Genomic DNA, 21,378 nt, shown 5'->3' with positions numbered 1-21,378 from the left:
TGGCTTGGGTCCGGATGAATTGTACTCAATTCCATTCTTGAAGAATTACCTTCTATTCTAAAATCACAGGACATCTTCCTTCCCCACTGTAACCAAACACCATTTCTTTCTTTTTTTATTTTCTGTTTTGTTCTTCTTTTTTTAATTGTGAAAATACCATACAGAGGGGTTACAATTACCTGGGCAAGATAATGAGCACATTTCTTATCAAGCATTGTAGCTTCCTCCTTTGTTTCCCCTTCCCATCCCTTCCCATCCTCCTCCCCTTCCCCCTTCCTCAACCCTCTCACCCCCACCCCCTGGCCAAAGTTGTAAAGTTCTTCTTTTCATTTGGGGGAAGATAGTTGAGCCCAACAACACCTATATTCTGTATAGCATTATCTTATCTCCTTTCATAATTCTAAATTAATATTTTTTAATTTTATTTTATTGTCAAGGTGATGTACAGAGGGGTTTCAGTTACATTCATAAAGTAATGAGTGCATGTCTTGTTGAACATTACTACCCCGTCCTTCATTTTTCTCCCACTTTCTCTCCCCCTAAACTCCCTACCCCACGTTGTAAAGTTCATTTCCAACATGCTGTCTTGTGAGTATAGTTTCTTTTCAGATCGTATAAATCTTTCGCCTTTTACTGAACCAAATTTTTTGACAAAGAATCTCCTACTAGTGATAATGCCATTTCAAATAGAACTTTCTTTTTTTCCTTCAAATAGAACTTTCTATGCTCATTAAAAAACAACTAAACTTTGGGTACCCATGATGTGCTAGGCAGAGTTAACTCTGTACTGTCCTTCATGTTTATAATATTCACAACAGCTATAAGATGTAGCTATCATCACTCTCACTTTATAGTTGAAGGAACTGAATTTATTTAACAAGCGAGAGCATGTATTCTTGTTCTAAAAGCACTGTTTTAGGAAGGGTAAGGATCAAAGCTCCTGTCACCCTGAGTCCTCCTGTGGTCCAACCATACCCCGTTCACCCTGTTATAAGATCAGGGATCATTGCTCCTTATTCCAATTCTCAAGGGATCTGGTTCCTTGGTACAGCACAGAAAGGCTACTTTTGCTACTTCAAAGCTTCTGGGTCCTATACAGTGAAGCAAATTTCTTATCGTTATTTTTTAGCCAGGTTGGTTTTCCTTTTTTTTTTCTTTTTTAATTATAGACTAGAGGTACTTTGTGTTCCATGAACAATCATCTTACTGACATGTTATTCTGAAGCTTGACTTCATTCACCATGACACATGCTGGTTATGAAATACACAACCGAATCAAGTTGTAATGAAGTGAGGCTGGGAAGGATTAAATTGGAATCTGAACTAATGCCAGCTAAGAGACCCTGCCTCCACTTTATTATTATTATTATGTTTAATAAACAATCATTCATGCTCCAAGGGAAGGGAAACAATCAGAGACACCTCAGGGGAGCCATAAAAGAAATGCTTTAAACCTTGAATAAAAACATGTTTGTTCAAACCCAGAGTTGGTCCCTTTTTTTTGTATTCAAAATGAATGCAGTGAATTCTGAATGCCCAGGGTGGCTGTGTTGAGAAGCAGAAAAGCAGAGTTCAAGTTTGCAGGATGGAGGCCTAGACACGCTTCTCCCCTCCTCCCAGCAAAACGGGCTACAGAAGAGAAAATGTGCCCCTCTTCAGGGAGCTAGCTTGTGCTTCAACTCAACATGATGACCACCTGATGAGCTAACCTGATTTGGGCTCTGCTCTGCCTCTCTTGAGGACCTGGAAATAGTCTGATCCCCTATGAGGAAAATAAAAAAAACACATCCAAAACTAAAGAGATTAGCTACATGCATGAGAACCTCAAAGAATAGATGTCACCCCAACTAAAGAAGGCAGAAATGGACTTAGACATCAAAGCAAAGCATAGCTGAAGGTTAAGCTATTATTGTCAAATTATTAACATATCCTCAAGAAATTATGTCTCTAAGGAGATTTACCTGCATGGAACATAGATAAAGGAACATTGTGAATAACAATGTATTGATGATTTTCAGTGTAAACCAGTAGATAGAGTGGGACAAGCCACTGGAGAGATTCATCTCTGCTGTGGGTAAGTGACATTGAGTAAGACATAATCAGAGACCTCCCAGTGCTAGGCTCTACAATCGTTCTTTTGGTCACTATAGGGATCAAACCAAAAGGCTTGCACTTACAAATACATTATCTCCAAGCTACCTTCCTCACCAGAGCCTCTCCATTTCCCATTCACATCTTAGGCGATATAAGGGTTCTGGCATATTCAGACTAAGGAGAGTTTGTGGCAGGTTTTCAATGTGGTTATAAACACAGGTAATCCAGGATGTAGAGAAATCACAAGTGGCTAGTAAGTCTGCGTTACTTCACAGAACTGAAGAGGTACAGAGGGGAGCTTTCATGAGACAGGAAATTTTAAAAAGGTGAAAAGGTTGCATTCTGGGGAGAGATAAAATGCTCCCTCCATTCCGATGACATGGTCCACTCCAAGCAACCTGGAAGCAAGAGTGCCAAAGAAATCACAATCTGGATCCTATCCTCTTCCCTCCCTTGGATCCAGAACCACAAGATGTCAGTGCAAAAGACAGCATTTTGACAAAATTCCTTTGGATCATCTCCCCATGGCAGAGAAGGCTGGAGAGGGAATCTAGAGAAAGCAAATGAAAGGTGTAGAATCCATTGTAGGAAAGCCAAGGGTGTGTTTAAGTTCTGGCCCTGTCATTTAGAGCTACGTGACCATGAGTGAATTATTTCCCTTCTCTAAGCTTCCACACCATCAGTGAAATGACAGCTAGTATTATCTATCTTGTGGGATACTAGAAGGATAAAAGGCTACTCTAGAAATTTCTCATGCACTTGCCTCACATCTTCTACAGCCACTGCCGTATCTACCAGGTGCTTAGATAAAGGAGCCTCCAGGCACCTCAGTTGAGCTGTGCAAACCTCCTGCACTCTGCACTGGATCCACCGTGGCCTTCACTGTGGGATGCCTATAGGAACGCATCCATCCTCTTGGACCAGGCACAAACTCAGAAACTGGAAGAATTTGCTACAGGCCAGGGCAATGTGTGATTGCTGGTGGAAAGAAGCCCGGGAACAAACACATAGATTATCTTAGGTAGACAATTTTAGAATACAGATTGTATAGAGGTCCTTTGGGATTAAACTCCACTTGCTCTCTACAAAAGCATACCTTGGGATCATCTTCTTTTGTTCTCTATTTTATTCTTTCTAGCCCACAAACTCTTATTCTCAAAGTAGACTAAGTGCACTCAAGCTGGCTTTGGGGGAAACAACAAAGAAAGAAAGAAAGATACTTTGGGCTTAAGTTATGCTTGTACTATGGGAAGGGTAAACAAAGGAGGAGGCTACAATGCTTGATAAGAAATGTACTCATTATCTTGCCCATGTAATTGTAAGCCCTCTGTACAGTAGTTTCACAATAAAAAAAATAAAAATTAAAAAAAGAAACAACATGAGACATTAAAAAAAAGTTATGCTTGTACTGAGCCTACAGTGGACACATGATAAATGCTGATCATTCCAATAATTGTGATGATCTCTAATTGTTCAAAGGGTTCCCTACTATTCAGAAGAACTTATATAAAGGGATACCTGTCACAACACAAAAACAATTTGGTACTGGTTGACATTTTGGTAAGTGTGGCTGAGGCTCAAGACAGGGTCTTCATCTGAGCTGTGAGGCCAGACCTGAGTTACCACTTTTTTGTAATTGAACATCTCATCCAGTACTCCTGCTTGTCTGGTTGTAAGAAGCGTCTGTCTCTGGAGAAAGTAAATCCTCCTTTCTGGGGAGCATCCATGAGCTGAATGTAGGAGTCTGTTTCCTTGGTTCCCTAAGGAGCCAGAGTTGAACGTTCTCTCCAGGGGAATCTTGGTAAGAAGATGCAGCAATAGAAAGCCTAATCCATGCTGAAACAAGTCATGGCTTCTCCAAAGCTTCCATCTGAGTCCTAGTTGTTCAGGTAGCTGTTTATAAAAGGCTACTGCTAGCTGGGCACCAGTGGCTTGTGCCTGTTAATGCTAGCTAATCAAGAGGATGAGATCTGAAGATTGAAGTTCAAAGCCAGCCCTGGCAGGAAAGTCAGTGAGATGTTTATCTCCTACCAAAAAGGCAGAAGCAGACCTGTGGGCTCAAGTAGTAAAGCCCCGATCTTAAGCGAAGAAGCTTATGGATAGTACCCAGGCCTTAAGTTCAAGTGCTAGTACTGGTGTAAAACAGAAGCAGAGACAGAGGGAGATAGAGACAGAGAGACAGGAGAAATAGAGATAGAGAGACTAGAGGGAGAGACCACTCCTAGAACCTGCCTATGTGAAGGATCAGAACACAAAGTTTTACTGATCTTTGTCCACATGCTAAGCACTGTCAAAGAGTTTTACATGATTTATTTCATTTAAACCCTATAACAATCTTATGCAATGAGCAGCCTTGTTCCCATTTTGCAGGGAATACAGTGAGGATCAACCACCTTGCTCAGATAACCAAGTGGCAGATTTAGGATTTGAATACGATTGCACCTGACTCCAAAAGCAGTGCTCCTTCCTCTGTTGAGAGCAATAACAGCAATGCAGGCAATAATAAAATGTTAGCTTTCACTCAAGTAATAAAGGATACTATAGGAAATACACAAGGAGGGTTTTGTTCATCTTGGCTTAGATGTAGTCAGTCTCCTTGGTTTTGACTTCTCTCAGGAAAAGCAGAAAGTAGTCAAATCAATAGAGAGGATAGGAGGAAAGGAGTCCAAGGCTTCCTGGTCATATGCAACGTAGAAGAAGTCAGTTCCTGTATGTCCGTAATTTGTGGGATATTATAGGACCCTAAATGTCAGCTGGGCAGGGGAAGGTGGGACACTACACCCATCCAATCTGCCCCCTAGTTTCCAGCAAGTAAAGGTTGGCAATCTGTATTAATTACAGATATTACTGATTTATTTATTTATTTTGTTCATTAGTGGAAGTCTCAGTATGATACTGATAAAGGATCATAATTGCTTTCTTTTATTTGGTAATTTGCAATAGAGCCCCAGTTTTTCCATTCTTATTTCATCTCATAAATCACAGAAAAGCACAATGATTGAGAATCAGTATAGTATACAGCATATACTGGTAGGGGGGTTGGTTTTTTTTTTGGGTGGGTCCGGTCGTGGGGCCTGAACTCTGAGCCTGGATGCTGTCCCACAGCTCTTCAGCTCAAGGCTAGCGCTCTACCACTTGAGCCCCAGCTCCACTTCCGGCTTTTTTTCTGCTTACGTGGTGCTGAGGAGTCAAACCCAGGGCCTCATGCATGCAAGGCAAGCGCTCTACCACTGAGCCACCTTCTCAGCCCATATGCTGGTGTTTATGTGCCATTATTTTACACATAAAACCTTTACTAATTACCAATAAATTTGAGATCAGAGTGCTTCATGACTGGGTATAGATATTTGTATATATGGATACACATACATATATGTTCACTATAGAGAGAGACACTTAGGTAGGTAGATGATAGATAGTACAGATACATATGTAGGTATTTATTTTCTTTCCAATGTACAAGTTTCAGATGAGTGTGGTCCAGCCAGCAGTGTCCTACAACTAGCAGCTCTTCACACTTTCCACCCTAGTTTAAGAACTATGCATTTGGGATGCTGGTGCAATGATGTTTTCTTCTGTTTTGCAGCACCTTTATTCATAACTCCTTTATGTTTCACTGCTGTAGCTTGTGGATTCCTCCCAGGCTGACACCAACCACTGTGTATTTAAAGAAGGGCAGATCTTTGGTGTGACCATTAATGTGTCTAAGAAGGAAAAAGTAAGCTTTATGAATTTTGGTTGCTTAGCAACAATTAAGCATATTTCCATAGGCTCTTTTGAAAATATATATATCTTTGTTTATAGTGATAGCTTCTGACTTTATAGTTGAAACTATTTTAAACATCACGTTCTCTTATGAAAACATATCCCTATCCTGCTGGAGTCAGTCAGTGCAGACTAGAAGTACAGGCTTTGCTAGATTACCCATTTAGGATGATGTCTCAGAATATCTATCTGACTATACTTTAACATCAGGAGTTTGTTGACAGTAAGGGCTACTATAAAAAAGAGCTATAAAAACGTGTTAATATATTTAAGAAAAGGTGATGCTAAAGCCAGTGCTAATGAAGTTGATTATTATGTTTCTCTTTTAAATGACACATTACATCATTTGCAAGGAAATGGATGAGCCTGGAAAAATATGCTAAGTGAATTAAGTCAGGTTCAGAGGGACAAATGATGTATGGTTCTCTCATGTGAATTTATAAATATATAAGCAAACGTATACAGGAGTCATATGAATATGCACACAAACATGCTAACTAAACTATAGTATGCACAGGGGAGGATGCCAATGGTGTAATTCTTTTGAACAACTAACAGTTTAAAAATGAATACCAGAAAGCCTGCTGTGGGCTTATCAAGCGGAAGGGTGTTTGAAATCAAAAGAAATGGATCAGACAAATGGAGAGAGGAAGAACAGGTAAAAGCAGTTAATGTGCATATATGAAAATGGAGCCAGAAAATAGATGGGAGCGAATGATGGAAAGGATGACACTGATCAAGATGCATTGTACTCATTAACTGATATATTAAAGTGGAACCCCCTGTACAACTGCTTATAGGAAGGACGGAAGGAAGGAAGGAAGGAAGGAAGGAAGAAAGGAAGGAAGGAAGGAAGGAAGGAAGGAAGGAAGGAAGGAAGGAAGGAAGGAAGGAAGGAAGGAAGGAAGGGAAGGGAAGGGAAGGGAAGGGAAGGGAAGGGAAGGGAAGGAAGGAAGGAAGGAAGGAAGGAAGGAAGGAAGGAAGGAAGGAAGGAAGGAAGGAAGGAAGGAAGGAAGGAAGGCAGGCAGGAAGGCAGGAAGGCAGGCAGGAAGGAAGGAAGGCAGGAAGGCAGGCAGGCAGGCAGGGAAGGAAGGAAGGAAGGAAAGAAGGAAGGAAGGAAGGAAGGAAGGAAGGAAGGAAGGAAGGAAGGAAGGAAGGAAGGAAGGAAGGGAAGGAATATTATTGATAAAAACTTGCTTTTCTTTTAAACATGAATACTAGGAATTTTAAAAATAAATATTCAACTCACTAGTAGTAAATAACTACAATTCTGGATTCCAATATGAGTTAATCCATCCCCATCCAGGGAGTTTTGGTATTGTATCTTGATTTAAGTTTTACCTGGCTAGGCTATTTATATCCTTACATTAAGAACCTGTGTTCTATATCTATATCTATTCTTTTTTTAAATATTTTTTTCTCCTTTAATTTTATTTCTTTCATTTATTCACTTTTCCCCCGCTGTGTATGTGGTACTGAGGAATCGAACCCAGGGCTTCATGCATGCTAGGCAAGCACTCTACCAATGAGCCACATTCCCAGCCCTCTATATCTATTCTTATCTAACTATAGATATATCTATGTATTTATCTAGCTATACATATACTTATCTATATGTATTTATATTTGTGGATATAGATATTATATATATTATGTATTACAATATAAATATCTATTATATAATGTGTTGTATTAAATATACTATATCTATTATTTATGAATTTATCTATAAATATATCTATATAATATATAGAGATATATAGACATATAGAAAGCTATACACAGACATATAGAAAACTAGTCATTAAGCTTTGTAATATTTAATAAATAAATATTATTAAACAAGTCCTGGTACTGTTGTTTTTCCCTTGTAACTTCAGCTGATTACATTAGTTTTCCAGTAACCTCTTTGTTTATTTCAGCACTTCAAATAATATCGAGCACTTGGAAACAGACTCTGGTTTATGTTGGAAAACAAAAACATGCTTGAGTAAGTTAGGGAACTTATTGAAGAAAATCGATAAACCTGGATTGTTCCGTTATTAAGGTTCCATTTAAAGTTCCAATCTTACCTCAGGGAACATGGGAGAGGCCAGGAGCTTTAGGTGTTCTGATACACAGTGATGAAGTCTCTCAGTGTGTTATATTTCTTTTTCTTCCCTTCCTTCCTTCCTTCCTTCCTTCCTTCCTTCCTTCCTTCCTTCCTTCCTTCCTTCCTTTCTTTCTTTCTTTCTTTCTTTCTTTCTTTCTTTCTTTCTTTCTTTCTTTCTTTCTCTCTCTCTCTTTCTTTCTTTCTTCCTTCCTTCCTTCCTTCCTTCCTTCTTTCCTTCCTTCCTTTTTATACCACTATCAATTTAGAGGGTTCCATAAAATTTGGGGGAAAAAGACAGATGGCTATCATTTGAGGCATTTTTTGCAAGCTTAGCCTTACTGATTTCAGTCCTTTTGTTTTTAACACAATTGACAGCCACAAGTGAAGTTCTACCAACCATTCTCTCCAGGAGTCACTCAACGCCCCCAATACCTCTAAAAACATATGGACTTATACCTCTGCATACAAATGAGTAAACAGAGGACTCTACTGCACATCTTCTGACTGGCAACCAGAGATTTCCAGTGAAGTTGTCCCAAAACACAAACATTGAACCCATAATACCAGGGTATGGCCAATAAACTTGTAATCTAATCGATACATGTTTCATAGAATAATCTTCATGGAATAGTCAGATCTGTATGGTTTTAGATTTAGCAATGCAAAAATGGTTCAGGGCTGATAACAGACACTGGATGACTCAACTCCTCCATACATAAAATATTTAAAACTATTTATCCAGAAAGAACTGGAAAGACAAACTTATGTTCTTAGATAAAATAAATCAACATCACAGAGAGCTTTTTCAAAATGATTTATAAATTCAATGAATCAGCAACAAAATTGTCATTTGATTGTTTTCTTAATATGCTTACATGTGTCAGTTACAACATATAGACGTTAAAAAATAAAGTGAGAAAGAATAACTAGAAAAAAAAGAAACGTAGAAGCCCTTGGGGATGTGTTGGCTATAATTTTAGATATTAAAATCAATTTAAGTTGATATATAATTTATATTGAACTTTTATAATTAAACAAAATAGGAATGATGAACAAGCATGTATAGCAACGGAATATAAAAAAACAGATCCAATCATATATGTAATTTAGTGTGTATTAAAGGCAGTGTCTAAAACTAGTAGGGGAGAAATTACTTAAGTTGTAATATGCAAGTGAATAACCACTTAACTAAAAGTAGATTCATCTTTATTATGTACCCAAAGATGTATTCTAAATTGATTGGATATTTAAATGTTTTTTAATCAAATTAAATCTTTATAGATATTAGAAAAAATGATGAATTATGCCCTAATCTAGAAATGTCTTCCCCAAGACAAACAATTCAAATCCCTAAGGGGGAGGAGGAGTGAGAAGCGTATATTTGACATGATTAAAATATAAAAAGAAAACTGCTTGGCAAAAAATAAGCACAAGGAATTTCAATAGCTAAATGACAAACAGATTCGCAATTTACATGTCCTTTTTTTTCTCTTTGTGCTGGTCCTAGGGCTTGTATTGGAGCCTGGGCATTGTAATTAAGCTTTTATGCTTAAGGCTAGTGTTCTACTAGTTGAGTCAAAGCTCTGCATCTGTTTGTTTGTTTGTTTGTTTTGTTGTTAATTGAGATAAGAGACTCATGGACTTTCCTGCCAGGCCTTGCTTTGTTGTTTTTTGCTTTTTTTGTTTTTGTTTTTTTTTTTTTTGTTGGTCATGGGGCTTGAACTCTGGGCTTGGGCACTGTCCCTGAACTCTTCAGCTCAAGGAGAGCGGTCTACCACTTGAGCCACAGTGCCACTTCCCCAGGCCTTGCTTTGAACCACAACCCTCAGCTCTCAGTATCCTCAGTAGCTAGGATTACAGGTGTAAGTCCTAGTACCTAGCTACTACATCTCCATTTTTAATATACAAATATTTTCTAAAGTAAGAAATTTTTCAGAAAAAATGAGCAAGAAATGCTAGAAACAAGTTCAGAGAAAGTAAAAACCCATTAAAGATGTTTAGCTTCACTCTTCAGGGGTTTTGAAATTAAAACTACACAGATAACATTTCTCAATCAAATGGACAAAATTCATCAGTTTTTAAAATGTTGGTAAATTTAAAATAATTTTTTATATTTCTGTTCCTGAAAACAATAAATCTAGAAACAAAGATCAACCCTGTAGTAATGAATAGCCTCATTGCTCACAATGTGGTCTCTGAATAATATTTCCACTAAGAAGAACTAGGGCTCCTTGATTCCAAGCCTAGAATAACAAATGTGTAGTAGGAATGGAGCATTTCTGCATATCAATTTGCAAAGACTGTCTTAACTTCCACTGAGGGACTGCCAAAAGGATGGAGGAGCTAACTTGGAGAGTTATTCATGAGCTAAAAATAGCATCAGTAAATTGAGAATCTCTCTGAAATAGAAGTAAAGCAAAAAAAAGGCTGTGGGTGTGGATCAAGTGGTAAAATGCTTGCCTAGAAAAGAGAAGGTCTTGAGTTCAAAACTAGCACTGAAATAAATGAATGCATAAATAAAAATGTTATGAGCTATTGACAGTTGGCCAAATTTGGGTACCGTACCTTTTTGTAAATAAGTTTTATTTACAAGTGCTTTATTTAAAAATGCTGACACACATCAACACCCATTTATTTATGCATTATCACAGACCATTTTGTGGTATAATGCCAGAGCGGTGACAGAGTTCATATAATTCCCCAAATTTCAAGTACTGGTTCCGTATCCCTGAACAGATAAAGTTTGCCAGCCTCTTGATTAGAAGAAACTTAAAAGAAATATAAAACAATTGAACTGTGAAGCAGGGGGAGAGACTGCAGTGCAAATGGGTAGAGATGTAACAATGAAATCCTCCCTGCATAATTAATGTAAGACATTTTTTAAAAAATATAATTAGATTTTATTTTGAAAATTATTCAAACAATGAATCTGAAAAATCAAAACAAAAGGCTCAAAGAAAATGGGACAAGGTAAAGAGCTGTTAGAAGTTAGAGGGTTCTGAATAATAAGAAAAACAAGGATATATTAAGCTAAAATTAAAAGACTGCTCATGGGTTATAAGGTCACAGTGTGACTGTGAATGAAAAGGTAAAAGGAAATCTAGAATATTCCACTAACTATGGTGACTGGACACCACCAGGGGTCAGCTAGTAAAAGCATTTTTAGAACTAGCACTCTAAACGTGCAAATACTGTATGTACAAGTACCATAGAGACAAAGAAGGGTAGAGACTGCTTTTGTCAAATTCCACAGCTGAAAAGCAGAGGGGGTATCTGGCATCTGGAGACAGAAGCTAACATAAGACCACCACTATAGGCAAGAAAAAAGCAAAAGAAAAACAAGCAAAACAGGTGTGAATATTATAGGCTTGAAGCAGAAATGCTATGTTGTTTATTTCATATGGTATTGAGTAAATCATTCATTTCAGGCACATACACACACACACACACACACACACACACACACACACACACACACACACACACACACACACACACACACACACACACACACACACACACACACACACACACACACACACACACACACACTTTAGGATTTTAATCCTTTTGATCATTTTGGTTTTCCAAAACAGATCTTTTCAAGAATCTGAGGCAAACTGTAGTAAGTTTGAATTGGAAGCCTCATCTTTCAAGAAAAAAAAAAATGAAGAATTTGGGCCTATGTCACACACCAAACATTGTATGAGATACCATTTGAAGAAAGACTTCATGCAATGAGACACTTCTCAGACAGACTTCAAAAATCACAAGAAGAAGCTGGGTGCTAGTGGCTCATGCCTGTAATCTTGGCTACTCAGAAGGCTGAGATATGAGGATTGTGGTTTAAAGCCAGCCTGGACAGGAAAATTCTATGAGACTCTTATCTTCAATTAACCACCAGAAAACTGGAAATGACACTGTGACTCAAAAAATGGTAGAGTGCTAGCCTTGAGCAAAAGAGCTCAAGGACAAAGCCCAGGCCCTGAATTCAAGCCCCATGACCAACAACAAAAAAAAAATTGCACGAAGGGAACATCTTAACTTTAAGTTCTTTCTCTCTAGGCTATCTGGTCTTCTCTTTAAACACCACTGGTAAAGCCTGTGTTCACATTCCAGCCTCCTAAATGGACTTCCCAGTCAGCAATGCAGCTTGGTATGATCCCAGAACACTCCCTGCCCTACAAAGCTGAAATAGAAAGCAATTTGCTGCCCTCTAGCTCTGCTTTGATGATCTGGGATCCTCCTAAACATTGCCTTTGATGGGCTTCTTTCTGTCAGCAACTACAATATCACTTTCTCTAATTAACTCTGATATTTCTTCTGAGCTTTTTTTCTTATGAGGCAAAATCATGTTTAATTCAGAAGGGCTATCACTACCTTGATGAATGGAGAACAGCACAAAAACACAGGCTTGAAGAGAAGTAATAAAATCAGAATGATGACATCCCTTCAACGTGGTCTTTATAGAAGTTCCCTGGATCAAGGTGTAAAACTGTACTGGCCTTGGTTTCAACGAATCAATCAAGAAAATGTGTTATATATGTATAGACATATACATATACTTACGTATGTGTGTATATACATATGCACCATATACAATGGAATTATACTCATATATCAGGAAGAACATTATGTCATTTTCAGGGTAATGGATGGACTTCGAAAAATTATGTTAAATGATATGCATCAGGCTCAGAGAGACAAAGAGCACATTTTTTCTCATATGTGGAAGTTAGATCTAAATTACAAACATACATGTAAATGTATTCTGGGTCAAATGCATATCTATAAAAACATACTGACCAAAGTATGGGATACACAAGGGAATATTCCAGTGGTGTAACTCCTCTGCACAACTAACATAGTTTAATAAAATGAATATCAAAAGGCTGACACATGTGGTAATGGGAGAGAAGAAGGTCAAGGGGAGGTGGGAAGGAAAGGTAAGCAAACTCAGTCATAATATTCAATCTACATATATGAAAATGGAACCAGGTAACTTGGGGTGATGGATGGGATTGGGAGACAGGGGAGATCAATGGGGGAGATCATGGGGAGGTGACATTGATCAAGATGCATTATAATCATAAGTTGATATATTGAAATGAAACCCTTTTGTAAAAATATTTAAAGAGAATAACAAAATTTAAACAAATAAATACCATTGGCTTTCCATTGTAGCAGAACACTTCTGAAGCAGAGCTGGTTCAAACTACACAGTAGCTGGAAAAGTTTACAGAAAGTCAGTATGTAGTGTTTATTTGCCTCAATATTGTTTTGAAAATATGCTGTTGGTTGTTTTGAAAATATGCTGATGGATGACCTAGTTTGTGTAATGCACCTCATAGGAGTGCAAAACATATTTTCTGTCTGCTGACCAAAAATCATGTCTCAAACAAAATCTTCCTTTGTTTCATGTCAACTCATTTAAGAGTACACGCAATTCAAATCAAATGCGTATCTGTCTCTTGAATGTCTCTAATGTTGACCAACACAGAGAGATTAGGAGCCTGGATTATCCCAAACCAGATTACAAATCATCACCTGCATTTATCTTGAAAAGCTGGACCAAGTTTTGGTTTACTCCTATAATTCTAGCTTCTTGAGAAGCAGAGATGAAGAGAATAAGAGATGAAGGTTAGCTCAGGCAACAAGTTTGCAAGATCCCATCTTAACACCACTACCACCAATGTTGGGAATGATGGCACATGACTGTTTTCCTAGCTACACTGGAAAGGTTAATCATAGAACTGCCATCCAGGCTAGCTGTAGGCATACACATGAGATTCTACTGGAAAAATAACTATAGTACAGAGAGGTGGGGTTACAGCTCGAGCAGTAAAACAACTTTCTGGCAAGTATGGGGCCCTTGTTCAAAACCACTACCAGCAACAATTTTTAAAAGGTATTTTCTTTTCCATAATTCTCGTTAAACTTATCGTTAGAAAACTCATCGTGTATTGCAATAATTTGGACGTGCTCTATATGGCAGAAATAGACCCAACTTTCATTTGAATTGCTACAGATGACCCAGGGCATTTTCAGTCTACACAATATTAAATTAGGAATTTTGTCGCCTTGAAATATCTCAGTTTAAGGCCTATGGGTCAAAGTGAAATTCTACTCTTTCGTTTACCAGGCCAAAAAATATCAAAGACATTTTGACAGCACTGAAGGCATGAGTAGATTTCCCAGATCAGATTTCTGCTAGCATGCTGGCATTTTCTTGAACCTGGGCCAGGTTTGAACCCCAACTCCAGTTGAAGAATTTGCAAGCATATCCAAAGGACTTGCATGTATTCAATTACCTGGGGAAATGGTGTCTGCAGAACACATAAGCCTTTGAAAATGTACATAGATATGAAAGGTTGAAAACAAGTCCTTTGCGCTTTATAGCTCTTCCATTGTCTACTTTTCAGTATAAAACAAACCACTAGATCCTGTGAGTGGTCAATCTCTGCCTCCCAATATCCTGCCATCTAGAAATTGTTCCATACTCCCCTTCATCAGGCGATCTGACCACACAGCAGATTCCCAGACTCACTGGCCCCCAGGTACCTCTGACACAAAAAAAGTATGTGTGGGGCTTGCTATGTGGCCTACTGTGGCTGCTCAATAGTCCTGCATTCAGATGTAACTTCACCAGGTCAGAATAAAAATCAGATCATCTTCTCTCTGTTTCTATATGCTGTCATTCTATATTGCTTTGCTACTTGGGATCATATTCATTTCTTAAGCAGAAACCTTAAATTTTTAACCAATAATGAGCTACAGTAAGCCCTCGGGTTATATCTCAGGAAGACCTCACAAGTCAGTTCTTTCTCAGGCTGTGCTTGAACAATTGCCTATTATGAATGTTTGGTTATACGAAGGTTTAAATTTTTTAATTCAATGGATATGCAACCTCACTTATATTTTTGAGAGATGTGCCAATTGGCATTCTTCTGTACATTGTGGTGTTTTGGTTTTTATTTTTACTCGGACACTTTGGAATAAGGAAGATCCTTGAGTTTTGATAAGCTCAAATCAATCAACCTGTATATATACATTTTGGCTTAATCTCGAGTCATAAAGAAGCGCTGTGAAAAGCAGCTTGGCAGCATCTCCCTGAAGAATTGCACTGAGTCAATGTAGGACCTGAGTCTTTCCCTGTCATTGACTCCAATGGCTGTGAGTTAGTTCCTGCAGCTGATCAGTGACTGTGAGATCAGCTCAGACATTCCTCCAATATATTACTTGGTGAAAACAATTAAGATGGTAACTTTTATCCAATGCACATTTCACTGTAATAAGAAAGAAAACCAAAAGGATTGAATTCATTGGCCATGTTTGATGATCAAGAGTTTTAATATTAACTAAAGCTGTATGAATTGAACTTTGCCATAGTCAAAGATGTCAATTTGAATTGAATAGTCACAGTGGGCCCTACATTAGATTTATGAAATGTTCAGAATCTTCAACTCACTATAGTTCCCACCTCCTCTAACCACACGATTCACTCCACATACTTCTTGCCTAGACCCTGAAGCCATTTGATTTTACAGCTAGCTCCTCATGCAGAAAGATGGAAAGAGGAGGTCATAACTTTTCCTTTTGATCACATGTAGAGTCAACTTCCTTGCAGGGATTTGACATATCTGCCACTGCAATTTTTGATTTGTTCAAATTGAGTAAGAGGAAGGAGGCAGGTAGTAGAGATTCTATAAAGAGACTTCTTATCTCTTATCTAAGAGTCACATCCTGAGGCCAAACTTGGATGGAAAATTTTCAGAACCATGTTTTTTGCTTTGTGATAGTAAGAATTCCCACTGGATTTTGTCTCTATGTCAGAAGTTTCTCTCGTGTGTGTGTGTGTGTGTGTGTGTGTGTGTGTGTGTGTGTGTGTGTGTGTGTGTGTTGTAGCTTCCACTCAAGGCTATGTTCTTATGCTGACAGTCTACCACTAAAACCACACCTCCACTTCTAGCTTTCTGTTACTTAACTGGAGATAAGAATCACAGGGATGTTTTTGTCCCAGCCCATGCTAATTGAACCATGATTCTCAGATCTCGACCTCCTTAGTAGCTCGGATTACAGGCATGAGCCACCGGCACCTGGCAAAGGCTATTTACACAAGTCTTTGTGTAGGTAAGGCAGAGGGACTGTCTACAACAGGTATAATGAATGTTTGATCTTGTCGGAATCAGTTCCTTTTTAGCATCAGTCAAAGATGTCTAGAAATATTCTTTGCTGTCCAAATAGTTTCTGGACTTCCTGATGTTGCATCATAGGTGACATTTTGCATAGTTTTTAAATCTTCACTTAGCTTTTTGACAAAGATGCAAGAGAAACCCAGGGGAGGAGGTCAGCTGCAATGCTTCCAAACCTCTCCTCCAAGAGACATGCATTATTTGATGAACAGCTGTTGGATTTCACTGGGTCACCAGTTATGAGGCAACTCTCCATCTTCAGAACCCATTCTTCCCTCTCTGAATTGTCCATAAGAGCCATGTCAGATGGTCCCAATTCTCCAGTATATTTCTAGTGTATTTTTACTTTTCCAGTATAGCCTTCCTCAGCAAGGCAGAGATTTTTTTTAATATAATAACTTGCAACACTCCTTCCATGCCTGCGCCATGGTACGTAGGCCTGGAAATAGAAGGCAGTTGTGTGTGGCCAGGGCTAATGGAGTTTAGGAGAAACTGTATAAAATTTAGACCCAGGAGTTAAGGGAAACTGGATGGAGGGTCAAGCCAGGAAATAGAGATTTTATCTTTTCTCTTTATATGTTAGAGGTTTACAAATAGGAATTGCTGGTAATATAGAAAAGATTTTTAAAAGCTTCTTTAGTGTTTTCTTAAATGCTAACAAAAAACTCAACAATTTTAGTCTCTAAGGATCTGTGAATAAAACTTTCAATCAAAGCATTAGTGCTACCCCTGCTCTGGATATGTTTGGATGTGTTTATTAAAGTATAACACCCCACAGAACTAACCCCTGAACTATCTGGCCTTCTTAGATACTGTTGTTTATCTAAGAAAACCAGACCACCATCACATCACGGAAAACACTTTGCCCTTTGCTCAGTTTCTAAACAGCCTGGATGTCTGAAGAAATGTAAACCTGTGGACCATTCAAGTAGCCAGAAATTGAACCAAGCCTTTGTTCCAGTCCTGGCAGAGGCACATTGAAAGGAAGTGATGCTATCATCACATGATATGGTTTGAGCATGTCCTCTGATTTTTTGGTTCTCAGTGTGGTGGGAACTTTCAGAGATGGTGCTAAGTGGCAGGTGATAAGGTCATCAGAGACCCTCCAGGTAGCTTTTGTGGAAACTTGGAGAGTTCCCTGGAGAGTGAATTGTCATAATAGAATCAGCTGACCCTACTCCATTCTCCAGTTTCCTTGTTTTAATGTAAGATTGCTCTCACACACATACCACCATGATGCTATGATACCCCGATCCCCTCTGCCCTGATGCCCTCATCATAGGCCAAATCAAAAGGACCCCTGATATTGGATTTTCCAGTCCCTAAACTAAAAGCCCAATAAGCTCATTGTCTTTACAAATTACCTAACATTGAGTATTTTGCTATAGCCTCAGAAAACAGATTAAGACAAGAAGTGTTTCAGATGAGAACACAGCTGACATCTCATTGTACAAGTAAGTGTCTAAGACCCGCAGCATTGGTGTTGTGCTAAGACTTGGGTTGCTGAAACCTCCCACTCAGACTAGGACCCATTGCAGATGGAAAACATACCAAACAGCTTCTACGAGAGTGTCAATAGCAGAGAGTTTCTTGGGCCACAAGTGGTGTGGCTGATGGCTTCCATAGGCCAAGTAGAGAGATCTGGAGTAGACCAATAGAGAAAATAGTGGTCTTTGGTCGCCACAAAAGGAGACTGACAGAGATGAAATAAACATGTGGGTATGCGTGTGTTTCCAGATCAGATAGTATGGAACTAGACTTAAGATCACAAAAAAATAGGTAAATGGCCAAATTTAGAGTAATTCAGAGTGCTCAGTATAGGAGCCCCTACTGACAATGGTATGAGCAGGATGCAGAGATCAGGAGGGAAGGCACAGCACCTTCAGATACGCAACCCTCTTCCAAAGAAAATGGTGAAGGAAAGAAGGTATCACAGCAACCCAGAGTCCAAAAGGATGCCTTGTAGAAGTTCTTTTTTTTATGTTTTTTAATTGTAAAAATGCTGTAGAGAAGGGTTACAGTTACATGAGCAAGGTAATGAGTACATTTCCTGTTGAGCATTGTTGCCTCCTCCTTTGTTTTCCCCCTACCATCCTTTCCTCCTACCTCCACAACTATGCCCTCCCACCCTGGCCAAAGTTGTAAAGTTCGTTTTTTGACATAACTACTTGTACATCTCATTGTTGCAATGGGTCCTCCTGTATCTCTGTTTTAACAATTTGTTTTTTCCCTTCCCCTCCACATATACCAGCATCATATATAGTGAAAGCAGGGGTTATACCATGGGGGAAGGACATACAAGGCAACAAAGACATAATCTTATAAATATGTTAGAAACAATCCCATGAAAGATCTCTCTCTCTCTCTCTCTCTCTCTCTCTCTCTCTCTCTCTCTCTCTCTCTCTCTCTCTCTCTCTCTATTTCTCTCTGTCTCTCTCTCTGTCTCTCTCTGTCTCTCTCTCTGTCTCTCTCTCTGTCTCTCTCTCTGTCTCTCTCTCTGTCTCTGTCTCTCTCTCTGTCTCTGTCTCTCTCTCTCTCTCTCTCTCTCTCTCTCTCTCTCTCTCTCTCTCTCTCTCTCTCTCTCTCTCTCTCTCTCTCTCTCTCTCTCTCTCTTTTTGTCAGTCGTGGGGCTTGAGCTCTAGGCCTGGGAGCTCTAGGCCTGGGAGCTGTCCCTGAACAATTCAGCTCAAGGCTCATGCTCTACCACTTGAGCCATCAAACCACTTCTAGTTTTCTGGTGCTTTTTTTTGTGATTAAGTGATTACATAATTTCCCAAAATTCACAGTATTGTGGAATAATGATGCTCATTTAAAGTCACAAGCTCATTCTAACTTTCCTGGAGCAAATTGTCTATCACGGTCTATAACATATAACGGTGTACACATATACACCATACATGTGATCAGCAGCATGGAGATATTTAGCAGTGGTTTGACCAGATGAGTGGAAGTTCTTTGTTTCTTAAGTCCTGTTAATTTTGTCGTATCACCTAACATTTTGGATTTAACATCCGCTTATCAGGGAGACCATGTACCTTTTGTCTCTTTGCTCCTGGCTTACCTCACTCAACATGATTTCTTCTAGCTCCACCCATTTCCTTGCAAATGCCATTATTTTGTCATTTCTAATGGCTGCATAATATTCCATTGTGTATAGATAACACAATTTTTGGATCCATTCATCTGTGGTGGGGCATCTGGGTTGTTTCCATATCCTAGCTATTGTGAACAGTGCCGCAATAAACATGGAGGTGCACGTGTCCTTGTATATTGGTTCCTGTTGTTCAGGGTAGATGCCTAGAAGTGGTATGACTGGGTTGTAAGGGAGGTCAATCTTTAGCTTTCTAAGGACCCTCCAGACTGCTTTCCAAAGTGGTTGTATAAGTGTACATTCCCACCAGCAGTGTAATAGGGTTCCTCTTTCTCCACATCCCCTCCAGCATTTGTCGTTGGCTGATTTGTGGATGTGGGACATTCTGACTGGGGTAAGGTGGTATCTCAGGGTTGTCTTTATTTGCATTTCCTTCACCACCAGGGATGATGAACATTTCCTCAGGTGTTTCTTTGCCATTTTTATTTCTTCATCTGAGAAGTCCCTCTTTAGTTCTCTTGCCCATTTAGTAATTGGTTTGTTAGGTTTGGGGGGGGGGTTAATTTCTTGAGTTCCCTGTATATACTGGATCCTAACATCATCTTATATGGTCATATGTACATCAGAGCTGAGAGCTGTGGTTGAGGATAGATCCTTACCCTGCAGCCCTGGATAGAGGGATCTGGGCATCCTCCCACCCTCACCCCTGCAGTACTACATATTGACCCAATCCAGAGAATAAGGACCAGTGTTGTAGCCCATTCAGCCTCTCTGTTAAAAGCAAGGTGAACAAGGGCAAAGAGATGCAACTGGGAAAGGAGAAGACAGGGCAAGGAGGGACACCTTTTCCCTTGCAGAGAACACAAAGGAAAGGAAAGTAGTAGGCTACTGTCAACAGCTTACTCCTAGATTCTAAACACCATGAGATTAGTTTTACATAACTAGCAATTTCATTCCTATTTTGTACAGTCACTTTAAGACAATTTACATATTTTATTTCTTTTAAGCTTCACAAACATCCTGTGATCTAAATATTAGATTTGGTGCATTACATTTCATTACAAATGAAACCCAAAGTTACCAAGAAAGTGAGTAGAGTTGGGCACAGTTGCTCATTCCATTAATCCTTGCTACTTGAGCGGCAAAGATCAAGAAGGTTATGGTTCAGGGTCAGCTTGGACAAAGTAAATAAATTAGGGAGAGTCCATATCAACAAAAACCTGAGTATAATGGTGTTCACCTACCATCTTAGCTACCACAGAGGAGTAAGTGGAATAAAGAGAGCTGATGTGGGCCATAAAATAAAATAACATTGAGAATTTGTCTAAAAAAACTGACTAAAGCAAAAAGGGATGGAGGTGTAGATCAAGCAGTAGAGTGTCAATCTAATAAGCTAGTTTTCTGAGTCCAAACCCCAATACCACCAAAAGAATAAAAATGATGAGGGGAAAGAGGAGGAGGAAAAGAGGAGGAGAAAAAGGAATGGGAAGAAGAGGAGGAAACGAGGAAGGAGGAAACAAGGAAGGAGTAGGGAAGAATTGACTTAAATATGAATCTTTGGGACTCCAAGGTCTGTTTTTTGGACCTTGCTCTAAACAACTGGAAAAGCACATCAAAATGAGTGGCCCTAAGTGGCTGAGTCTCTATGACTACTTGTAATCAAATGAAAACCATGAACTCTACCAGAGGCAGGGAGGGGACCAGGTTCCAGCGAGCTGCCTCTCATCATCAGTTCTAGTTGGAGAAGGGCCTGTAGTTTTAAGTTGTGAACATTTTTGGTTAGCTGGTAGCTTGGTTGGCTTTCTTGAATAAAATGTTGATTGAATAAACATTTATCAACTGTCCTCTATGATACCATGCAGGTGTCATGCCACCTGCATCTTTAGAAAAAAAAATCACTTGTCTTCATGTCATAAGAGTAGATCTCCATGCTGGTCTACATCAACTACCTTCTCCCTTTGAGAATGGTGGAAGACTACAGGCTGTCACACCCTCATTAATTTGACAAACAGTTATTCAGAACCACTAGGTGCTGGACACTGTTACAACTGTCTCAGGGAATTGCTTCTTCAAAAGAGAGGGAAAAAAGTACTCTATTGGATTTAAATACATATGCATTATTGAAGGGTTTGACTATATCCCAA

The sequence above is a fragment of the Dipodomys merriami genome, unplaced genomic scaffold, assembly GCF_024711535.1.
Source record: "Dipodomys merriami isolate MVZ:Mamm:240054 unplaced genomic scaffold, mDipMer1.0.p SCAF_14, whole genome shotgun sequence".
NCBI lineage: Eukaryota > Metazoa > Chordata > Mammalia > Rodentia > Heteromyidae > Dipodomys > Dipodomys merriami.
Note: the sequence above shows the minus strand (reverse complement) of the source record.